The sequence below is a fragment of the Anser brachyrhynchus genome (genome assembly GCF_964034855.1).
Source record: "Anser brachyrhynchus genome assembly, chromosome: 11".
NCBI lineage: Eukaryota > Metazoa > Chordata > Aves > Anseriformes > Anatidae > Anser > Anser brachyrhynchus.
Window position 1 is genome coordinate 2,339,798 of NC_137706.1, and position 19,718 is coordinate 2,359,515.

Sequence of the window (19,718 nt, forward strand, 5' to 3'; positions counted from 1 at the left end):
AAAACGAGAAGGTCATGTTGAGTTGCTTCTCTAGTTTCCCAAGCTAAGATTCACTCTGTGTCCCTGAAAGACCTAGGTAAAGCTAAAATTAAGTCACTCAGATAAATATTTATAGTAGATATGTTCGGATATAATTCTCAAGGGGTCCACTTGCTCTCTCTGTGCTCTGAAATGTACTAAAGGGGAAATAATAGCACTATAAATACAATCTTGTTTAGCTAGGTCATTACCTTAGAGCTGTTTATCATAGTTCTCTAGGAACTAGAGTTGCAACAAAGAAAATACTATCAGGGAACTGAAAAACCCGTACGGGGTGATCACTTTGGAAATGATACTTTGGTTGTGATACTTGAGTTACGTAATGGTCCATCATTACAGCAGCAATCAGGTTTAAAGCCCTTGTATGTGCAAGTCATGACAGTAACTAGTGCAGCATTTATACAGGCCGATCAGACTGTTTTGGTGCAGATTTCTTTGGACAAACCTTGGCCATAAGCTCTTCTTTTTTTGTTGCTTTGCTTGTACATTTTCACTGTATTTATTTTTCCCTACATTGGAAAATAGAACAGTGCACAAGAATTTGAGGATTCAGACAAAAATAACATAATTTTGTTATTTTTCAACTCTTGGATTTCCATGACAATTTATTTACACATCTTCCAAAGTATTTAATATATTGGACACAGTACAAACAGACAAAAATGCCACTTTTTGTAGAAAATTAATTTATTTGGTTTTGCTCTTGCCCTTGTAGGAACAAAACTTAGTGACTTATGACTCTGTTTCCCCTGTAACTGGCTGTTCCAATTTCAATAATAAAGTACATGGAGTTTGCAAGAGTTGAAAATTGTTTATACAGAAAGTAAAAGGATCAAAGTCATAAATCTATGATCCCCAGTTTCTGTGGGAAAACTTGAAGGTTAATGTGCTGCTCCTTTGACCAAGCAGTTCTTGGGATGTGAAAGCCTTACCAGGAATTTTGAGTTTTGCATTTGGTGTGAACATTTCCCAAGGAAGTCAGGAATAGGGGATGCATCCTGCTCTGGGCTGCGCGAGCCTTTCTGTTTGCGTGTTGGGAAACTCTGTGTCCAAAGCAGTCAGGAGGGAGTTGTGCAAAAGGATTCTTGTATTATTTTCCGATGGCGAAGCCAGCATTCACACAGGGACTCTTTATCCATCCTCTTCCCTGTCTGGTAATTTGAGCCCGTGTTATCTCATTAATGTCACTTACTCTGTACTGGTTAGACCACAGCAACCTTGCCTGTTGAATTCTTCTTTTTAGGTAGCTCGGGAATTAAGTTTCTGTACCACAGCAGCCAGTGTAGCAGTTTTGAATGAGCAAGTCTTGTTTGTCCTTCCCATGACACCAATACAGACAAAAACCTAGCTAGCTAGTCCACGCATAGTGTTTTACTCTGCAGACAGTACATGGAGTGTATTTAGGGTCGTGACTATATTTAGCATGTTTTTCTGAAACACCTGACAGCCAAAAGGTCCAGACTATGGGGCTTTTGGCTTCTGAGCATCAACAGCAAGTTGAAGCTGTGCCACTGAAACTTTGTTCTGTGTAATCGGTCTTTGGGCTGCGTAAACAGCAAGGAATTGCTTCTGTTTGGATTTGTCATTGTCCTGCTGCTGCTTTTCTGCTGTTACTTTTCTGTAACAACAGGAGCTCGGAATAACAAAAGCTTTCCTTTGCTGCAAACAATGTAGTAACACTGATGTGGAAGACATAAGTGGACAAAGTATGCTGTGAATGGTGCCCTGGCCTGTGATTCCTGGGGTCTTCAACCAGGTGTTGCAGCGTATCTGAATATGCATAAACCAGTGACTCGCAGCCACATGGAGAAGTACCCTGTAGCAGTGACAAATCTACTTGCTTTGACCCAGCAAAAGAGATCTTGTACTACATTTTTTCTGAGTTTTTCTTCTTGTTTCTTTCCCAGGTGTCCAGTATCTTTTGTCTCTTGGGCTGTTACCTGGTTGCAATGGGTTGACTGGCCATAGTATGCAGCTACAGACACCTACAGGATTTGTCCATGGCATGCTTACTGGCACAGGATCCAGGGCCTGACTCAACAAGTTTGTTGTTGTTGTCCTCAGAGTCTTGAGTGCTTCTTTCTATGTTCTTCATTCGAGGAACTAGCCAGGACAAGGAAGAGCAGAAAGTGTTTCAGTACAGAGAGCACTGAACTGTGTGAACACAAACCCAGCCTCTATGAGAAAAGTGCTTAGAGTAATTTCACAGTCCCAGCACACACAAAGTCATTTCTCTATGGTAAAACATATTTGGCACAAGCATCACCCAGTTTCATCATTTGTCTTCACATCTGAGTTCCTATACTCTTTTTTTTCCTTTCACCTTTGTTTCAGATCATTCTCTTGTGGTTACGTACTGCTGTGCTGAATGGGAGGCTGTGGTCACTGCCTCCCCAAACACCTGCCGAGCTCTGGAAACTTTATCACAGAACAGTCAGCGTCGTGTGGTGGGACTGGATTATACTCAAAGTTCTCTTAATTTCTCTATTTTTTCCAGGTGGATAGTTTGAAAATAACCTTGCTTAAACAGACCTCCCACAGAAGTCTGTAAGAGTCTGGCAGATGCTAGAGATTAAATAAGTTGTTTCCTAATAGTTTCTATCAGCATCTGAAAAACAAGAACAAAACCAAACAAAAAAAAACACCAAGCCCAAAAACAAAAAGCACTACTGTTCTTCACTGAAGAGCTTTCAGCTTTGTGCCTGAAGACTCCATTTATCTGATCATGTGCAATAAGACTGACTTTCATGCGATTTCCTTCTAATGTCAAGCCATAAAACAGCCTGGAGTCTGATACCAGCAGACCTTACCCAGCACTGTCTGCAGCAAACAGTGATTTCTTGCAAATAATTAAATCCCTGGGGAGCATCAATAGCTGGCTGTCTAACAGCGCATTTAGATAAGAAGGAGGAACTGTAGGTGATGCAGGAGAATTACTTTGAAGAATATGCTGTCTCTCTAAAGCATTCTCTACTGAGGGCAGATGTCTATCAAATCTGCTTCTCACCAATTAAATTTAGGTCTGAAATTGCTGCTACGGTAGAGCTTCAAGAGGTCCAGCCCTTCGTGAGCACACCAGCTTGTTGCCCCAGTCTTCCTCTGGGCTTGTGCAGGCTGAGGCTGTGATCAGGCACGTCCCAAAGTACCACAGACCTGGCACACTCTTCGTGCTCCTGGCTGCCTTTGTTAACTGCGTGTGCAAGGGCAAGAGCTGGTGTCAAAGCTTTCTTAGCAGGCGCAACCTGTTCCCATCCCCACGTGCAGAAAGCCCCCTGGCACGGTGCTTAATAATCTCTTCTGAGACACACACTCGTGCTTGCCCCTCACACAGGGAGCAGAAGCTTACTGGATGGACCTTGAGACCGCAGCAGGAGTTGGGGTTCTTCTCCCTTCTTTCTGTACACCAACCTGTTCCGTCTCAGAGGAGCTAAACACTTGCAGCTTCTGCCACAGTTAATGGGAGCTGTGATAAGAGCTTAGCAATCATGGAAATCAAGACTTCAATTGTACTCCTGAGAAAGAAGGGAGATGTCTTATCCTGTTACAAACCTTTAAAAGCCTTGGTAGTGCAGTGGAAGTGATATGTAATCACAGGAATTCATTTGTTAATAAATTTTCCCTTGCTTGTCCCATCACTAATTCAGCGCAATTCCAGTGCTGTAAGGTGGCCAGTGTTCAATGTTTCAGTTTTTGGGCCTTAAAAAGAGCTTCCTAGCTCATTTCAGTAAAGATGTGATAACAGATGTACCTGTTTATAAGCTTGACTTAGCAGCTTGTTTCCTTTTGGAGTATATGCGATACATAAAGAATAGCAGCTGAGATATTTTTAGGGCAGTCAGTTCAAAGAAAATATATAGAAAAGAGGGCTTGACTATATAAAACACCAATAAGCAACAGTTTTGCACTGGCAGGCAGAAGAAGAATGTTTTAATGGATTTCCCAGCTTACTGAGGAAATCCCAAACAGCACCTTGCTGTTCCTTATATCTGGAAGGCAGGGGGCTCTGCTGTTCTTCAGCCTCACCTGGCTCGCGGTGGCAGGGCTGGTGCTGGCAGCTGCTGCAGTCTGCTGTGCCGTGGCAGTGTCCAGAACGTGTCCCGCTGACCACGGCCCTGTCCAGTGCTCAGCACCTCTTCGTCAGCCTCAGGCTCTGATGCTGTCAAGAGCAAACAGCTGCACCAGGTAACCTCAGGCTTGCTGGGGCAGCAGGGGACATGTCCGCATCTTGGATGCTTCAGTTCTTGGCCCAGTATCCTAGTACAAATCTCTCTTTGGTGGCAGTTGACTGCACACAACTGGGAATGGAGCTGAGGGAGATGCAGACCCAGGAATAGCGTTTTCTGTGGGAGGGACCAGAAGGATATTTAAAGAGTAATGCTGCTCTGCAGTGCTGCTGCCAGGTCTGCTAGAGCTCATCTATCAGAGCCCAGGTCAGGTTGCTCTCTCACAGCTTGCTGCTGCACTTTCTGTTCTTGAATTTTCCTGTAATGTGCTTCTCCTGCCTATTTTTGGTTTCTTTATAGCCTCTGCCACAATACTACTGCAGCCTGACTGTTTGCCACAGGGGGTCTCCTCACCTAAACAGCGCTGCCTTTGGAGGTGTTATGGAAGTTGTTTGCGGTGCTTTATGTGCAGTGTGAACAACGGCTGGCCTTTCTGCTCTGTTTCTCGGTGCATGATTGACCAGAAGTGGCTTATAATTAAGCTGTAAGACAAGACAAGGCATGTGTTCCTGGATAACTGAAACGTGATTCAGGTGCTGGTGGCTGAGGCAAAAGGACAGAGGGACTCACTCCAGTGTAACCATCACCTGCCCTGATGCTCATTGCCAGAGCAGGCAGTGTTATAATAATATAGGCAGTAGTATAATAATAATGCTCAGAGCCGAGTACTTTGCACGTTCCCTCTTCAAAGCAAACATTAACTAACTCATTGGCATGACCTCCCACTGAGGGAGGCAAGATTAGGGAGAGAGTTTTAAAAGCAGACTGGGTCCTCAGGGGAGAATTAAGAGGTAAGATAGGTAATGTTTTATCGCACCCCCATTTTAGCACAGTGTAAGTACCCAAAATGAAGCATGTGAGTTGGATAAATTCATTCCTTGCACATTACCAAGGCAGGGACGATAGGACCACCATTCCAGAAGGTCCAGCTGTCCCCTGGATGCCACGCTATTTCACAGCTCTGCGATGCCACTTTCATGGGCTGTTACTGCAGAGGTGTTTATATGCATCCAGGCGTTGTTTTATGGTATGCATCTAGAAAAATCACAACATAAACATGCCTGTTCACAAAATGAGACTTCTACCTGGCAGTTTACAAGGATTTTGTAGCTTTTCTGACTTAGTAAATCTCACTACTTTCCTTAATGAGAAATACCTCAAGTCTCCTGAGGGTAGGACTAGTGTTCTTGGTAGAGAATATTCAATTTTTTATGGCTAAGTCTTTTGGAAGAAAAGAGATGGTTCTGTACCTGAGTAACCCACTGCATCTCACCTGCTTTTTAGACTCTCCTGAAAATCAGAAGTTAAAAGTGTACTCAGAAATTTCAGAAGTGATGTTTCAGGGCTCTTTTTGTTAGCTTGTTCTAAGTCTTGCTCTTAGAAACTAGGGTGGGTTAGGAGGTTGGCTGTGTTTTCACTTGTTGGCCAGAGCTACGTGTGGAGGGATGTCTCCAAAAAGTCTCTCTATAGGGTAGTACCCTTATAGGGAGGAAATATGCCATTATCCTTATGCTAAGGAAGTTTTGCAGAAGTCACCTCTGGTTAGAGAAAAGGAAAGGTAGTGAGGAGAGGTGTACGAGGGAGCTGGTGTTACACAGCTCTCAGGGGGTTTTGGTGCTGCTAAGTTGCTGTTTCTGCACTATTATTACTGAGTATGCGTCGTTAAGCATCGAAGAGATGGCTCCTACAGACAAATCAAATTGAATTACATGAAGGCCCCTATCGTGTCCAACACTTAGCTAACCCTTTGTCCTAGGCTCTTCATGGAGGAGGATGGCAGCAGCCTCCCACGTCCCCTGTGGTCAGAACTGTGGTTAGAAGGAAATGCCAGGAAGATTTGTCTGTGCTGTCATAGAAAGTCTGGAGCCTGTAATCCTGGAGTAGATCCAAAACCTCCTGTGTTTTGTGCACAAGTCCATCCTCGGAAGGGCTTGCTGTTTCCTGATGCTCCTGGAAAAATGTCCCCTGCATGATATAACCAGAAGTCATTAACTTTCGCTAGGCTTTATCCAGACGTCAATTTACTACCAGTACTCATGAGTGAGCACTGGGAACGGATGAGGTGGTTGATGTGCCAAATTCTTCCGCGGGGCTTTTCAAGACAGAGTTGGAATGGCGTTCCCTGCTTAGGCAACATTATTGAGGGAAGAGCCGAAGAGCGGGAAGACAGAATGCAGCAGTCTGGCTCGGCTTTCTTTCATTTGCATGTATTTTCTGGACAAATTTTCCTACTCTGACTCAACATTAGTAAATGTTGAGTTTTGTCTCCCAGTGTGTAATTGTTCTCTGCTGATAGAGGAGGAAGAAAGCTGTCGTCATATACAGTTGGTGAAATGGCCTCTGACATTTCTGTTAACTTGTTTAAACAAATAGTCTTGAAACCAGTTGAAGAGGGCAGTGCACACAGGTTAACTCTGTGAGTGCTAGTAAGTAGTGTCTGGTGTTCTGCTTACTCAAGGAGGTGTAGATACACTTTCACAGAGCTTGAGCTCCAGGCAGCAGATAATTTTTTTTATTGTTTAGTAAGATGTAGCTCTATCACACGTAAGTTAATGTGGATGAATCGTCTGATAGTCTTGGTCTTTAGCTGAATATAATTAAAATATTCTATTCGCCTATCCAGATTTTCCAGTATTTTTGTGAGTGTGGTATCACTTGTGAAATTGGTAAGGTTACCCCCCAATATTCTTTTCTGTTTAAGTGGGCTATGATACAGAGCTATTATGAGCAGACAGAAATTACCAAAGAAGCCTGTGGCAGTGTTCAATAGCAGTATGTTTGTGTCCTTTGTTACTGCAGGCATAGTCTGCTTATTCCCAACAAACTCATGGCATCCTCTGGTTAATCCCTTGGACTACACACATTTTACTCTCATCTTAACACATGTCTCAGAGGGTGAAAGAAGTGTCATCTGCAAAAAAAGCAGCTGAAAATCTGGAGGGATTTTATGAATTGTTTTCTGCCATGTTTGTTTCACTGACCCTTTTCAACTTATCTGAGAGATCTGCTGCTGCTTCTCCAGGACCACATACAGATGGGATATGAAATGTGCTCCATTTGAAGTCCTCTGTTTTCCAGGCTCCCAGAACAATGTGGTGAGTTTCCAAATGACTGGCAAAAGACTTCAAAGTGAAATAATGCCTAGGCTTGTTCTGTGCCTGACATCCAACCCACCAGTTCTCACTCCTGGCATCTCAGATGTTTTGTGAAATTCAGAGGCCTGTACTGTACCCTGTGTGTAACAGGTTTGCCGAGGGCTTTTGGAAAGTCCCTGACAAAGACCTTCCTTAGTGTACTGAGATACAGCAGTCTTTTAAGGATTGAGGTTAGCTAAATTGTGATAAGCTGCCGGAAAAGATTTTGGGGTTCTGTTGAGCTCAGGGGAAGACACTTTAATCCACAAATCATAACTCGCTGAAGCAGTTTTTGTTCTGCCTAATTGGTCGAATGGCAGTTCATCTGTGTTTTCAGTTCTGTTCAGTGCTTAGGAAAAACACTGGCCTGTCTGAACCCCGGAAAAGGTTGTGGAGAGGCTGACAATAGGAAAGACCTCCTTCCTTAGCAGGAGGAGCCGCCAGAATCCTTTTTGTGAACCTTGGATGACAGTGGCTATGTGGCACGCTCACGAGGTCTTGTATGGGCTGTATTCAGCCTGTGGGCCTTACAGAGCTCTCACTTGCATTTTTGCAAGCATTTAACATTTAGTAATCCTCTGTGCCCACAGGATAAATTTACGTGAGGTGTTCAACAGTCAGTATGCTTTGCTCCTTTCGGAATCTGCCTCTTTGATTCCTTTCCAATGCCCGTCTGCAAAACTGGAGAATCTCTCCAAGAATCTCCTTGTTGTGTTACCATTATTTTTAGTGCTAAATTACACTTTCTTCTCTGCCAGTTTAGAAATCCTTCCCAGAATGCAGGCATCCTCGTTCTTGATTTTTTTTTTCCTTCATGCAAACATGACCAGCAAGCTTTTTAGCTGACAAGCTTAACTTGTGTGTCTTCAGATGACCTTGACATCAGAAGGAATTTCTTGTATTGCTGATGGTCTTGCATGGAAATGCTTTACGCAGTTAGTTATTCAGACATTCGAGATTAAAAGAAATCCTGATAGTGGAGCCTTCATAAACACGATTTGGATGAATTCACTTTTCTGTGGGACATTGCCGTGGTGGGAGCACAGAGCACACTGCATGCCTGGGCTGCTGTTTGCGATCCAAGCAAATGCAGCTAAGCAGCCACTAAGATGCTCACACACCCCTTTTAAGCTAACAGGAAGACACAGCTTGCTTAAAGCCAGGTTAGCAATTAGTGTTGATTAGAGAAGATTTCCCACAAGTGCAAGAACTGTGGATCCTCGTGCTGGCCCTATGGCCAGGAGCAGCTCCTTGCAGTGCTCAGCAAAGCATGTCTGCAGGGACCTCCTCGTCCTGCCCAGCAGTGCACCTGAGACAGCCCATCGATACGCATGGTGCAGGAGCAGTGCTCGTGTGTCAGCCTCTGCCTGCAGCGTGTCGTGCAGACATGGAAGCTGATTGTGTTCAGCCACCTGAGCACACTTCTGAGGTCCAAACCTCAGCTGGTGTGAATAGGCTTCGGTTCCTCACATGTGGCTTTCCGTTCCCAGCGTGACGTCTGTGACGGGGAAGGGAGAGCCAGCCTCGGAAAGCTGGCTGTCAGCTGACAATCTGCCCTGCGCACTTCTGGTGAAGATCAACCTCTCGGAAGCAATGTGAGTCCCGTGGAGAATTAAATGCGGAAAAGCTGTCTGTCAGGAGCTGGTAAGCCTGCTCCTCACAGATGACACGAGGAGATGCGCTCCTGTCAAGGCAGTTCTCATGCCCGCTGGGGACAGGAGTTGTGGCGGTGTGCAGGAGCTCAAAAAGTCCCGGCTGCAGCTGGGAGAGCTGGTGTGGCAGTGTAGCTGCAGGCTGTATCCCGAGGGCTCCCTCGCAGCCCTCACAACAGGAGCAAGGCAGCAGAGCTTCGGGGACTGAGCGCCCGCTTCTAATTGAGAGGAACATGGTGTTGTAAATCCCAGTTTTGTGTCTCTTCAGGTGAAACTGCTCTGTAGAAAATTATTTTTTCTGAGGCTTGACCTGCAAACAGCTTTGCAGCAGTGTAGCTGAAACTTTTAAACAAATAGAGCACAAAATCCTCTCTGGACACTCATCTGCTGGGAAGTGGTGTCTTGCTTGGCTGGGGCTGGGAGGGGCTCAGGCATGAATCATGGACAAATGCCGCCTTCCAGCTCCTGCCGCCCCAACAGAGCCACCTGCTTTTACAGAGGCCTCCTCAGAGTCAGCCCTGGGGGTGCCCAGCCTCCTCTGGTAGGACCAGATTGGTTTGGGACCTGCTGCTTGTATGCCATAACACACAGCCTCTGTACAGCTGGACTTGTAAAGTCTCCAGAAATTGGTTTCCTGTAAATATTGCTGGCCTAACTAACGAAGACCAATGCTTTACAAGCGTTTCACAGCCCCCTAATAATACCACAGCTCGAAGGGCAGCAGCGTAGAGGCCTGTTCTGTGACAACAGGTTTTGAAATTTGTGCTTTAATATCTTGTTTCCGGTCACCGGAGTGAGGTTTCCCGCTTAGTGCTGTAGGAACAATCACGGCTTGTATTTGATCCGCGCTTCAAAGCGAGCATTGTGCTGCCACAATGAAAGGTCCTGTTTGTGCACAAGGGCCCGTCCAGGCCTGGCACCGGCGGGGACAATGCTGGCATTGACCTCGGGCTGGAGCGTTGTCACTGCTCGGCGCAAGCCACATCTGCAGCATGGGGGTGAGGCTCTCCGACAAAACTGTGGAGGGTGGGTGACCCAGAAGGGGTAGGTCTGGTGAATGAGCTCAAATGTCACCCTTAATCTCAGAAAAGTTAGCAATTAACATATGTGATCACTTCCTGATTTTTTCTGTTTTTTGTTGTTGTTTGTTTTCAAGGGAGTCAAATTCAGTTTGGTGCATGTCTTTTTTTCGTTGTGTTTGGGACTCAGCATATGTTTGGAGCTGCGCTCTTGCCACAGGAGTGGTCACTGGTTTCAGCAGAGGGCCTTGTGGAAGAGACCTCATGACTCTGTGTCGTGGTTTCCATTTCTGTAGAAAATTAGCAATGCCTCCCTCACTGTTGCGCTGAATCGGTTTTGTAGATCATGACGTGCTTCGAGGTGGCAGTTTGTAAGGGCAGGCTGTCATTGTGGGATGCAGTCACGTGAAGCCCTTAAGAAAGGGAAGAAAAGGGAAATTAGTTAATCTCTGATTTCTCCATTGTGAAGGATCTTTTTGGATAGTATGTCAAATCAAGAAGTTTGCACTGAGATTAGAGCAGTCTTTGGTCCCAGACATTACTAAAGCTCCTTCTTTTACAGTTACAGGCCCATCTGAAGCTCTGCGAAATGCAGCAAGCCACTTCCAACGTGTCTGAGCAGGCACAAGATGAAAAAAAGACGAGTATTCTTGTAAGTCAGCAAATGCCAAGTCTGGCAGTTAGTATGCAGGCATACCTCTGTGCTGGTTAGTGCAGGTAGGCTAGTACTCTAGTTCATGTGGACAACATGGTGTTCATCACAGGTGGCGAGAATTGGCCTCAGTAGCTACATGAATACATACACACTTCGTCCCTGGTAAAATCCCCTGTTGCTGCAGTAAATTTGTACAGTAACCCCAGCAGCTGTGCTTTATTGAGAGGTTTCTGCAGTGTAAGTGAGCTCTAGTGCATCATGTCCTGTAAAAGAATTGCTATTTTGAGATTGCTGCTCTTGTAGTTGCCTTTGCATCCGGTTATGTTGGTGCTTGTGAATATTCTCTAGCCACCTGATTTGATTGCTCTGTTCTCTTCTGGTAGCTGTTTTTACTTTTTCTAATTTTAAGCCTTTTTAAGCAGATACCTAAATGAGTAGACATATTATTTGGAGGTAATTTTGAGAGGTAAGAGCACCAAATAAGGCAGTTTATGACTCTTGTCCTAGCCAGCCAAACGTTATTCTACTTAGTCTTCACAGCCGTCGCTGGATCCAGCCCTGCACTCCCACCCGACTGCAGTTACTGTACAAACTCATTGTTCCCAGCTAATTGCTTGTGCCTGTAACAAAGTCGACTTTCTTTAAACTGCAACACAACGTGACACCTAGCATCACGTTGCCTTCTGCCTCGTTCTTCTGTGGCATGTAGCAACCTGATACAGCTACAACCAAGATAAATGCACAAGGCTGCTAAGTCAGAGCAACTCCTCTGTGTTTTAACAGAGCATTGAACAGAAAATGCTAATGTGATGTGATCTCGCCCCAACCTTCACTGTTTGATTAACAAGACTGAGCTCAGTGCACCTGGTCTTCTTCCCTGCCTTCAGACAAGCTAAGATGTATTGATCACTTTATAAAGAACTAGCACAGTGCCGTGTGGTAAGCTTTCTGTAGGGTTGGAAGCACAGGAGAAAAAGCAGTCTAAATGGTTATCTCAGGAAGTCTTCGCCTTATTTTAAACTGGGCTGACCAAGTCCTTTTGCAGGCAGCTTGTTTTGGCTTTCTACCTTACTCCTTTAATTTGTAATTCCCAGGCTTTCTTGGTTTCTCCTCTGGTTCCCTATCGCAACAGCTGCTCAGTGGTGAGGCTCCCTTTGGACTTTCAAGTCTTAACATCTCCAAGTCATCCTTGAGCAACTTTTCCCTCTGGTTGCTTTCACTGCCCTCCTAGTCTCTTGCTTGACCGCAGCATGTCAGGATATAAATTAATGTCCCGTTGTCCGGCACTTTCCTTAGGCTCTGGCGATGGATTTGCAATATGAAAGCAGCTGGAGGATTTAGAGAACCTCCCAGTGCAAGTCTTACCTCACCACAGCACTATGTCTCAACTCAGCAGTGCCCTGTCAGTGTTCAAGCCTGCTCTGGCACGTGCAGGTGAAATTAAAGCATTTTCATTGGAAGTCCTACGTTGCTGTTTTTTTTTTTTGTGTGTGTGTATGTGTTTTGTTTTGAAGGATTATAACACAAGATCATGACATGGTTGCAATATATTTGTTCTTCTCCACAGCAGAATAACTGCTGCTGTAAGTCCCTGCAAGTTATTGTTTCCCTTGCAGGGAAAATAAATTGCAGGGAAAATAACTTGCAGATGGGCCCACAGTCTTTTGAGATCCATTTGCATCTCAGAGCTCATCTGACATCCATCAGCAGTTGGTATTTGTTCAAGTGAAAGAGGGAGTGCTTCTTCCTCACTCAGGTCCCTTTTGTGTGTCTGTATGCAAATTTCTCGTAAAAGAAATTCTGGGGAGTCCTGGGCATGTGACTCATGGTGACTCACAACAAATTTTTCATTTTGGTATTGTTTTCCTTTTAGGCTGGGGTTGTGGGTTTTTTCCTCTTTGTTTTTAAAAGCAGAAATAAATTTGTCCTATTTTCTGTGAAATGACAGCGTGTGTAGTAGTGCAAGTTTCTTCCTTTCATAAGAAACTTGTTCCAGCTTCTTTGTAATAAGGATGAACTTGGATGTACAGAAGAATATTTCATCAGCTGGAATGAAATTGATTGGACAAGGTTCACAATATTCTCATAGTAAATATGAGTAACAAATAACCTTAACGTTGTGAACGAATTTGAAAGAGCAAGAAGAAACCTGTGTGTCTGCAGTGCTCCTGGCCACCCCGCAAACAGTCCTGGCTTGTCAGGTCTGGGCAGCACTTTTCTTTCCAGCCTCTCCAACATCACCTGAGTCCATGGCTTCAGCTCCCAAATGTACTGAGTCTGGTTTTACTGAGGTTTTCAGTCAACCACATGCTACCTGCCCAGCTGGAAGTGTCTGATCTTAGGACGTGCTGAGCTGGGGTTTGGTGTTGCTGGTGCTTTCAAATACTGGGAGACTAATATTAGATTCCTCACTCCGTATTCTGGTATGTGCATATGCTACTACTAAGGATTTAATCTGGGTTGGATTCATTTTCAAGTGGTTCAAAATTTCCCATGAAAGTTCATTTGAAGGCAAAAAAAAAAAAATTAAAAAAAAAATTAAAAAAAAAAGAGTTCTTTAGAGGGACAAGTAACTTGTTAATTTAAAGTATTTAGCAAAGAACCAAGATAGGAGGGTGCTAATCCTGTGTGATGTCAGTTTGTTGTGTCATTTTATGTAAATTGAATTTCTGAAATCTCTATTTCCTCCTGTTAAAACGGGAACATTACTACTGCTGTGGCTCAAGAGAAACATTGGCATTGTCCATTGTTGTGGTTTAACCCGGCCGGCAGCTAAACACCACACAGCCGTTCGCTCACCCTCCCCCCTCCCTCTCTGGGATGGGGGAGAGAAATGGGAAAGTGAAGCCTGTGGGTTGAGATAAAGACAGTTTATTAAGACAGGAAAATAATAATGATAATAGTACTACTACTATTAATGTGTACGAAACAAGTGATGCACAATGCAATTGGTCACCACCCGTTGACCGATGCCCAGCCTATCCCCGAGCAGCCGGCTCCCCACCCTGGCTAGCCACCCCTATATATTGTTTAGCATGAGGTCAGATGGTATGGAACACCCCTTTGGCCAGTTTGGGTCAGCTGTCCTGGGTCTGTCCCCTCCCAGCTCCTGCTGCACCCCCAGCCTGCGCGCTGGCAGGACAGAGCGAGAAGCCGAAAAGTCCTTGGCCTGGCGTAAACACTGCTCTGCAACAATTAAAACATCAGCATGTTATCAGCGCTCTTCTCATCCTAATCCAAAACATAGCACCCTACCAGCTACTAGGAGGGAAATTAACTCTGTCCTAGCTGAAACCAGGACATCTATTGAGAAGGTCGTAAGAAGGTTTGTCCTGTATGACGCAGCAGTTGATCCCCTTACCTAACACACAGCACCACACAAAAATCAGGGCAAGTCAGTGGAAAGGATTTGTTGGGTGTTGTTTATGCACGTATAGTGTATGCTTGAGGAAGAGAAAACCAGAAAAGTGGCAGAGAATGACCAAATCATTTAGGTTGGAAAAGACCTCTAAGATCATCTAGTCGAAGAGTTAACCTAGCACTGCCAAGTCTACCAAAATGAGCAGAAAAGTAATCACAGCTGTATTAGCAGTTCAAAGGGTTATTCTGGAGTGACCATCCCACTAAAGCTATTTCTGACTAACTAGTCATATTGATGTATTCCAGGTTGAGTGGTTTTTGTTTTTGTTTAGCTTCATGTGTTAGCAAATATATTTTTCCTCTAGAACAGCAGTCTCTTTACCATTAATCCAAAATAATGATTTGACTTTTATAGTATATAAAATTGTGTTATTCCATAATTTGAATCAAATTTCCCAAAGAAAAATTATCTCTTGGGTTAATTGGTAACTCCCAGAAAAAAATATTGGAGCAAAGAAGCTGGCTGTTTATATCAAGTTCCTTTTACACCTAAGGAAACAGGATTTAATATGTTCCTTACAAATAAATTTAAAAAGGGAATAAAGAAGTAATTCTTTCTCACACAAATGAAACTGTGTGGGTTCCAACACGTGTTCAGCTCCAGGCAGGAAAGTACTGTGTGACATTGGTACAGAGCTAAACAGGCACGGAGGTTGAAGCACACGTACTTCTAAGTGTGATGGAAAGTCCTGGGAGGTCTTTGCTTCTTAACCTGTCCCTGATCTTCACTGAGCAGTGACTAGCAGGGGCTCCTGAGCTGTGGGATGGTGGCAGGAGGAGCCTGGGCTGGGTGCAGGGCTGCTGGGTGACCTGGAGCCCTCGTGGGAGGCAGCAAGGGGACTTAGAGGCTGGTAGCTTTGCCTTTGGGCCACGTTGGGCCTCAGCCCATGTTGTCCTTCAGGAGTGTGGAATTCTTATCAGTTTCACTTGTGCCCCATTTTAGTAGGCACTGTACTTAAACCTATTGTGCTTGGGAGTAAGTGTGGATGGAAGGGTTATCAAACAGAGGGAGACAGACACTTAGAGACAGTCCAAGGAAGAGGATGGTGGATTTCCATGTTTGTTCCCGCATAGCATGGTCAGAACCTGGAGTGATGCTTCATCATCTGCTGCTTATTAATGTAATTTCTAAACTTACTCTGCTCTCAGTTAATGGATCCCATTGGAGTGATGAGCCTAGATTCCATAGAATAAAATTGTACATGTATTAATTGTATGAAAGACAACAAGCATGAAATAGGACGGTTCCATAAATAAGTTAATTGGAATAAGTCATTTGTAGCAATGTTCATCTCTGCTCAAATGCAAAAGACTTCTAAGAATTAGTAAGATCATTTTCAATAATAGTTGACAAATGGCGGAGTATTCAGTCCCCAGCTTGAGCTATCACAGATTTTATAGATAATTATTCATGGATATGGTCTGCCAGAACAAAAAATGTTCCTATTGCACTCTGTTTGTTCTGGAAGTTATAATAATTCCAGATTAGTTATGTTATGGCTGTTGACAGCTGCGGAGGATCCTTTTTCTCTCTGTCCCTACAGAGATGATCTTTAGACAGCATTGAAATTCATCTACTGACAATGCTAATCTGTGTAACCTGAAACAAAGGAGAACACAAATACAAAGCAGGCAGGATCTCCTGCTTCTTGCAGAAACGCATTGTGAGGTTTGAAAAATACCCTGAATCTTTTCTCTCCACTAAAATAAATAGATAAATAAATAACGGATGGCCAAATAACTGATTAAAAAGTTGTATTCTCTAACAGTCGAAGTCTATGCCTTGGTGTGAAAACTCAAATCCTATCTAATTAGTTTGCTAGCTAGACCTGGTGGTGGCTTTTTTTTTTTTTATTCTGTTTATATGACATTTTTTAAATAGCCCTTTAGGGAGCTGATCTACTTTGACTAGAGCTGTGTATTATCAACCAAACTGCCAACTCAGCTTTGGTACTTGATTGTGGATGGTCAGGACTGAAGCTGGAATAAACTGGAGAGATTTTGTCTTCTCTCACTGCTGGTTCCCATGTGCTGAAGTGAATAACTCCTGTAAAGAGAATTATCTTGGGGCAAATACTGCACTCAATAGCTACAGCTGGCATCATGTTCCCCTCAGCACAGCTTTGGCCACAGGACAAAGGAAGTTGCAGTGCATGATATCCTTGATCTGTGCAATACAAAGACTATGAATAATCTGAACTATGAATTCTTACCACTTCCTCATTTGGAAGTGTGAGACATGAAATCAATTTGTAACTGCCTCTGCTGTGGAACTTACCTACGAAATGTGTCTCTTGCAGTGTGCTTCATGAGCCTTACCTGGTGAAGAGTAGGGGAGCTGAAAGACAAGAGATGCAGCAACTGATGGCAAGTGCTGCAGTTGGATAAGGCTCTTGGTTTTTGCTGCTGCTTCTTCTGGAGGTATGTAGACTAAAATAGGAAGGACTGTGACTTTTCTGTGGTTTGCAGTGTAACTTTTCTATCTGATGCAAGAGGAGGCTATTTCAAGATGGGTATAAAAATGTTGGTGGGTGGGACAATGGCTAGCAGTGAAGGGGCTTCTTGTGCTTGGTGGGTGTGTGGGAGGAGAGTGAAGTGGCATCAAATTTAAAGCTGCTTTTGATCCCATATAATGATTTTTCATAATGTTAGATATTTAGTGGTTTTCTTTTTTTAAACTCTTTTTTTGGGCTTTGAAATATCATAGTGTTTTAGAGTCCAGCTATGTAACTGGGTATATACAACAGTGATTTCTTCAGGAATTTCTTCAGATCTTTATGGATGCCTCCTTGACAACATAATAATATATGAGAGTCCATCTTGGATGCAGACTGTGGTAATTAGCTTGTTTTGGTATAAAGTTGTTTTAAAAGTTCTTTGAAACTATGCCAGCTGACAGGGCCCTTCAACTCTGCTAGGGCAATGCAAGATGTGGAGAACTGCAGGTTACTTTTATTGATGTTAGTCTTTAAAACTATGTATGGCAAATGTTGCAGGCAGCAGAGATCCAGCTGGATTCTGTGGGTTTAAAGACTTTATCAAGAAGTGCTGTGTAAACACTGCATTTTTGTCAAAATGTTCCAGATCAGTCCTCCTTCCAGACAGAAATATGGAGTGAATAAGCTAAGCAACAATGGTCTAAATAAAAGAAGTGATAAAATTTACCTGTGTAGTCAATGTGATGTTGATTAAGTTTTGTCTAAATTAGAAATTGATAGGCTCTGTTTGTATTTTCTTTTGACTGTGCCACTGCTCCTGTGATGATCAAAAAAGCTGGATTATTTCCAAAAGCGTACAGCTCTGAGAGGCTTGGAATGTTTACTTGAAATTTATTTTTAAAGAATTCTAAAAGGGTGCTACTCAGAAGATACTTGACGTAGGAAAAAATATACTTGGAAAAGGCAGTGAAGAGGCGATTGGGAGTCAAATATAGTAAAACAGTCCAAGAACAAGATTCTTGAATTATTGGATGCATTTGTCTGTGTGCATGCTTCAGAGAATCTTTCAGAAAGGACTTCAAGATTTAAGTTCCTTTCTTGTAGCAATGCAAGTCTTCTCTAACACTTCAGATATATTTCCTTTATTCATTATTTCTAACATATGGCTTTCTTTACTATGCGTGCTTTCTCCTTGTAAGTAACACTTCATATGCATTCAAGATTATGTCTTTAAATGAAAATATAACATCCCATGTTTGTCCTAAAGGACAAGTGGCTATAGCACAACATATTATTTACCTCTCTGGGTTTGAGGCAACAAAGCTGTAAGAGAGCTTTGATGTTCAGAACTGACTACAGTTGAATGAAAGTAGTTTTTAAAACTGCTTCTTTCTTGTCTTTTATTATGTTTTTCTTTATTTACATTATGTTTCCTTAGAAGAGTCTGACTTTTATAGTTGGTTTTAATCTCCTCAAAATGTTGTAGAAGCACCTAACATCTCTTTCTCACATTAGTGACTTTAAAAGCTGTGTTAGTTTTTAGCATCACTATCAGCCACTAGCTGAGCTGGTATGTAGATCTTCACCCAAATGCCACTAAGATTACAATGAGAGATTGCTGTAGCTGTTCTTCATTACATTTGACCACTTCACAAACCCAGGGAGCCTACAACTTGTATGGGATCAGCTCATGGAGAAAAAAAAACTACCAAGGCAGACAGTGTTCTCACAGACAGACAAAAGTGTTCTGAAGGGTCTTAAGACAATGTGTGTTTTTTGGTTGAAAGTAAAAAGCTGTAATTGTCCAATTCCATCTGTATTTAGCAGTACTGTTGGATTTCTGAGTGCTGCTAAACTTTCTCACAACTTTCACACTTGTCATTCTTCCCAGTATCTCATGATGGCTTGCAGTCTTGGCCCATTTCACTAATTTTGTCAAAACATTCCCACAAACGCAAAGAAAGCTATGAAATCATGTTATTCAATGTCTGCTGGGCATTTCTCAGTCAGACCCAACAACAGGAAACCACCCCAGCTCTAAGGGGTGAGCTGTAGAAGGGTGGTGGTGTATAAAAAGAGTCTGAACCTAGCCAGAGCCGTGTCTGCCTCCCACCTTTGCTCTGGGGGGGTGCAAAGTGCCCAGTGGATGTCAAGGTGGATCAAGCACATCCAAGCTGTTGAGGTACTGGTTCCTCCCTATATCCCTTCTCTCCCCCTTCGGGAATGATACTTCAGTGCTCCACAAACAGCTTTACTGTAATTTATCTAACGCACACAGCCAGGAAGGGTGCCTGTTGCCTACGTGTTTCAGTAACTTGCAGGAACAGCAGCGTATAGCATTTGCTGCTCTCAGTGTTGCTGCCGCAGCTCCCTTAGTTGGATCCACATTCAGCATTACCAGAGGCGTCCTTTTATATGGAATATCATTGGCTAGGATGCAGCAATGAGAAGAAAGTGAGCTGTTTCTCTTGTGCTTGTTTACGGGAACACACTGTCAGTCCTTCCTGCCCGCAGTGGTAGGGTGTGGAGTGGGGCCTGTCCCTGCCCCGCTGGTGAAGCAGTGCTGACAGTGTACAGTCTTCTCTTGGCTTGAGACAATTTCAGAGCTAGTTATGGAGGGGAGTTTTAAGAGCACGTCAGCAGTGTCTGTTATTGATATAAATCTATTTTTCTTGTGGTTCTAGCAAGTTGGGAAGTTGGACATTTTGGACATTTGTTTGGATTCCTGGATGTCTGGAAATGCAGGATATGCAAGTGCTTACCTGGGGTTCAGTGTTTCCTGGCAACTTCGGACTTTTTGTACCTTTCATGTAGAGATTGTCTATGCATTGATGCTATATCTGATGCATTTGGTATGTCAGGCATTGTGCACTGCTACAGTCTGTACAAGTGTATTCTCAAAAGGCGAGGTACATCCTAAACACACTGGGACTTTGAGGTAAACTATGTCTCAAGGAGACACTAAGAGTGAGCCGCAGGTGCCTTACTGTCTGTGCCAAAGAGTATTGGATACAGGCAGGGTGAAAATGGAGGCTTGGACTAGTTCCATGGATAGTGCTCTTCTGCTGTGTACCTTGGTGTGTAGCTCAATCCTGGCTTTGTGCACCATCTCCAAGGGAATGATGAAACCTGATGCTG

General features: G+C 43.6%; 1 protein-coding gene across 1 annotated transcript in view; it reads left to right on the plus strand.

The window, feature by feature from the left end:
- The window catches only part of LEO1 (LEO1 homolog, Paf1/RNA polymerase II complex component), a 94,966-nt gene that overhangs the window by 27,889 nt on the left and 47,359 nt on the right, over window positions 1-19,718 (plus strand). Inside the window, exons 14-16 of the mRNA XM_080607499.1 lie at window positions 1,947-7,357; window positions 8,887-8,991; window positions 16,443-16,563. The gene's annotated coding sequence lies outside the window, so the exon portion shown is untranslated. The remainder of the gene's footprint in view (window positions 1-1,946; window positions 7,358-8,886; window positions 8,992-16,442; window positions 16,564-19,718) is intronic.